This window comes from Lepeophtheirus salmonis, chromosome 5 (genome assembly GCF_016086655.4).
Source record: "Lepeophtheirus salmonis chromosome 5, UVic_Lsal_1.4, whole genome shotgun sequence".
Classification (NCBI taxonomy): Eukaryota; Metazoa; Arthropoda; class Copepoda; order Siphonostomatoida; family Caligidae; genus Lepeophtheirus; species Lepeophtheirus salmonis.
Window position 1 is genome coordinate 19,726,212 of NC_052135.2, and position 4,951 is coordinate 19,731,162.

General features: G+C 30.7%; 1 long non-coding RNA gene across 2 annotated transcripts; it reads right to left on the bottom strand.

Annotated features, from left to right (window-relative positions):
- Positions 1-682: 682 nt before the first annotated feature.
- LOC121118977 (uncharacterized) lies at positions 683-3,529 on the bottom strand. Of its 2 annotated transcripts, XR_011780039.1 has the most exons (5): positions 2,973-3,528; positions 1,871-1,922; positions 1,612-1,797; positions 880-1,539; positions 683-814 (listed from the first exon to the last, which is right to left on the bottom strand). It is a non-coding gene; the product is annotated as an uncharacterized lncRNA (long non-coding RNA). The 2 variants fall into 2 exon arrangements; XR_005864631.2 differs by having other exon boundaries at positions 683-1,539; positions 2,973-3,529.
- Positions 3,530-4,951: the final 1,422 nt, after the last annotated feature.

Genomic DNA, 4,951 nt, shown 5'->3' on the forward strand with positions numbered 1-4,951 from the left:
GAAAGTGTCTATATAAAAAAGTCTAGTGGGCTCACGTCCGGTGAGAAAGGGCCATATATCTTTGGACCAGAGTCGAGCCATGTTATATGTACAAAACTTTTGGCACTTCGCAGACGTGTGAGAGGGGCACGTTTCCGAGTCTACACATAGTGATCTGTCGCGTAGTTGGTCTAAACCCATGGCAAAATGGTATACCCGGCATATATGAGATCTGAGGTGCGTTACCTTTTTACTTGTTGCTCGCTCATGATGATTAAATGACTAAATGATTAGCATAGTTTGTTAATGTAAAAAGGACGGTGGAAACAAAATATCAAAAAAGTAATCACGAAGCATTTCCATAGTGATGAGAAAATATACATTAAATATCAGTCCACATTTTGCTGCCCTACCCTATAGAAAGATTACAGATGTAGAAGAGAAGAAACAGAGATAGGGATAGATATATAGAAAGAAAAAAGGAAAATGAGGATTTACTTTGTTCAAAAACAGACTCATAATGATTTTGGACTCCCAAAAAATATCATAGAAACTTAAAAAAATTATTTTATACGTCTACTTACTATATTTTGACCGATGTGTGTTGGGGGTTAGTATTTTACTAAACAGCTTAGAACGCCGCTCTCTCTAGGACTAGGTGCAGAGAGAGGATAATCATTATTAATATGGGATTGACCATGACATTGTTTAGATAATGTATTGATCATTAGAGTCTTATAATATAATATAATTTTGTAAATAAGATAATAATCAGTCATCGTCATTATTGGATAGTTTTAAACATAACAATGTGTTCGACCATTTTGATTTCCATCTGTTAGAATAAAAAAAACATACTTATAAATATAATATGTAACCCATAAGTCTTAGGGCAAATACTTCAGCTTAATATTTTTCTCGATAAGTGTGTATTTTTTAATTCTGTTTGTTGCATATGATTAACACAACTTCTATTTGTTCTGATACTTTAACGATAACATCATTAACCCGAACGTTCATTTGGAAGGGAAGAGCTTTAAGGCCATTACTAAAGGCCTAAAATACCTCAATGTATCCAAGTTATCGGTCCACTACACGATAAAACAATCACTTCCAGCAGGATCAAGACGACCTTTATCTTCATTACTGAGGTTGTGAAGGTCAATCAACTTGTCTATCTAGATATGTTACAATATGTACTTCCCTCGATCGACGAATATCACTGGGAAGGGTCTTACTGTTTTCAGCAAGACGGACCATCTTCCCATACAGCAAAGTCTGCACATGTGTGGTGCAAAACTACTTTTGAGCAATTTTGGATCAAGGACATGTGGCCCTTCTTCCAAGTAGACCATTCCGGAGAAGGAAGTTAGTGTGATTTCCGACTGCAGCGGTGAAGACTTGAAGGCCGTCATACTGTACGAATGGGGCAATTTGTCGGAGAAGACCATCCATACAGCGTGTAAAGCAGTTCTATAATTTCTGAGAGCTATAGTTGCCGCAATTGGTGGCCATGTGGAATGAATTGCACTCATTTTGAAGGAAATTTAACGTTGATAACTATAATGAATAAAAATGTTTAACAAATAAATATTAATACACGTTCTTGGCTTTTGAAACCTTATGGCTCACCCTGTATTTAAGGTAAGATATCAATTTTATGGCTGCTTCTGAAACTTTTAAGGTAGCTTAACCTCCCTCCCCCTCACGAAAAAGGGGCTTGCGACGACTCCATTTGCATTTATATATGAGTTAAAAAAATAAACTTTGATTTTCTTAACTTTTGTTCCATATTGTTTTTATGTTGACGCACCAGAGCTATAAATGGGTAAAAGTTGAGACAGCGTCTACCCACAATATTTTATTTACTGATGTGTACAATTTATCTTACTGAACGCATACTTTAATTGTTTTCTTTTTCTTTGCTATGACTTTGAGAGAAACTATGAGAAAAATCAATGAAGTTAGATATTTATATTTACAAGTATAAAGAGGCAAATTCATGAAAAAAATATCTTCAACTGTCGAAATGTTGTTGTTTTATTTATTTTTAATAAATGTACAATTATATTTACTATAGAGTTCATTTCTACGTAATCACATGCCTCTAAGTTATAACTGTTTATAAAGGTTAAATTATTATGCAAAATATATATAAATATCTTTTTATATAAGTAGCGATATCATTTTATGCAAACCTTGATTGACGTTTCTTAAATAATATTAAAAAATACTAATATGTATAATTGAAGTATCAGATTTGCATTTTCAATAAATAAAAAAAATACATATCTAATAACCAGTAGTATTTGTGGCGATGATGGATAAAGACGTCCATTTAAGTGGACTTCAAAAGTAGGCTGTTATTTTTTTTTTTTTTTATATAAATGGCAGTATACATGTATTCGTACATCTGTAGATTGCCTACAATGTACATGTCATGCCAAGTTTGCAGAAGTTTAGAAAAAGGGAGGGTAATGACATATATCGTAACAGTTTTCTCTCATTTGGGGATTTTATCCTTGAAACATTCTAATATTCTTATCTCAAATTAACAAGGATATGAAGTGTTTTTGAAGGAAGATTAACAAAAATTATTATTATATGTACTTTTGTTATTAGAGCTATGAAACACTGTTGAAAAAGCCCCTATTTCAACTTTATGCAATTATAACTTTTGAAAATGATAAATTCATTTTGAAAATGGTTCTGTATTAATATCATTTATTCGAGTACTTAAACAAGCTTTAAATCTTAAAAAAATTATAATGAATCAAAAGAAATTTATAAACTTTTTCTAACAGCCTCTTAATGATAAAGAAAAACTGACATCTCCCACATCCATCTACTTTTTTCATATTTATCGAAAAATAAAAAAAAAACACTATTTGAAACCTCGATAACTAATTTCAAAACTTTTAATTACTCAGAACTAATAAAATCCCCACTAAAAAATTGGTATACAGAAATTATATTATAAGTTAATAACTTACTATTAAAGAAGTGCAAAAATAAGAGTTGCACAAGATATTATGAGGATATTGGAGTTAAAACAGAGGGTTGAAATAGCTGTTCCTATATGGAACAACAAGATTGAGTATTAGTATTTAACTGTTCACTTAATATGATATATCTCTTTGACCCATTATGAATAAAAGTAATGGACAATCATTGAGTTATCCCCCTTTATATATTTTTGGTTAGAAAGGTAGGCATAAAAAATTTGATAAAAAATAATAATGGCATACTATTTCACTATTATTGCTTTAACTAAGCTAAGAGAAAATTCCTTGCAAAAAAATAAAGAATAAGGAAAATGCATTCGCGTTCCTAATAATACATCTACTTATGTATGTATCTAAATTTTTTGCAAGTCTTTTTTTATTTATCCAAGTATACAATATGTATATGAAATAATATATTGTGTAGTGTGCACTAGATTGTCCCATTTTTGGATAATATTTTATCCGTTGCGCTGAGACTTTTTCTGCTGTGGACAACCAAAAAACTAACTTTGGATTTGTTTGAGGCATCTCACGTCATTTTTGACGTAAAACAGACTGTTATAATACCGCAAAATGAGATTTTTGGCTAAAATTGATCATTTTTAGTCCTTTTGTACCAGTGTTCCAAATATGAGTCAAAAAATTTAATTTTATATTTTTAGTGTTTGTTTTATAAGACAAAAAATTATACACCTTATTTAATAAAAATTAAGGAGTCTAAAATGTGCTTCATCACTTGCAGCTTCTCTGATTAATAAAACATAGCATAAAATATTGTTTTTTTCATATTGATTTTAACTGATAAACCGTAAACTAAAAAAAATAGAATAATTACATTTTCTTGACTGATTGCCTCATATTTGTAATCGTTATACAATATGCCTAAAAATGGTCAATTTAGATATATAAATACCATTTAAAAAAAAATTATCCCCGAAACCCTACAAATGACATGAGATACTTCAAACTTTAGCAAAATCATTAATTGACTGTTCCCTTCAGAAAAAATATTGGAACAGGGAAAAAAAGGATAAACGCAAAAACTGGACAGTCTATTCTAGATATATAAGTATGTACTACTATTACATGTATGACAAGTTTCGTTTTTGCTTGCTTGCAGTAATATACACTTTAAAAAAAAAACAAGAACAAATGAGACCAATTAATTCGAAAAAGAACACGTGTACAGAGGGGCATACATATATTCAATATATAAATACGCTAATTCTCTTCTTTATATTCAAACACAGCTAACATACAAATCAAAAGATGAGTCATACTGATACTCGTGTGTTGAAACTTGTATTTTTCAGTTCTGTAACTTTTTATAGACCTACTTTTCCCTACAAACCCTGGTTTCAGACTCTGTTTATGATTTTTATAGCAATTGAGGTATACACTTTGATTTTCTCGAAGCTTCAGAGTATTCTGACACAGTCCTCTCTTTCCAGGATCTTTCATCGAGCCTGTTTCTCTGTCTTTTGACAGACCTTTGAACTTATTTTTTCCGGTCATATTCTATCAACTGATGCTCTCTTCTTTCCTGAATCACAGGTTGTACACATACTATGTTGTAATGTTTATTGTATTTTGCAATCTTTCTACCCAAAAGAAACAGAAAAAAGGTCAAAAATCAGTTATTATCCACTTTTATTCTAATTAATAATCATGGAGATAGATCACAGTTTAACATTAAGGAACTCAAATTCAATTCATCAACACTTAAAACTCTGATAATGGGGAAAGAAACAGCAAAATCTTTGGTTGACAACAAAATATAGTGTAAATTTCCAAGTAACTAATGTGAATGTATGCTGTGTTACAAATTAAAAGTCATTATTATGCTTATGCTTATCATTAAGAAAAAAATAGGGCATCATCAATGTGTGAATTTAAAAAAATCAGCCTGTATTGAATTTTAATAAGGAGCGATCTTGATGGATTTTTTTATGGAACCAATCATGTCC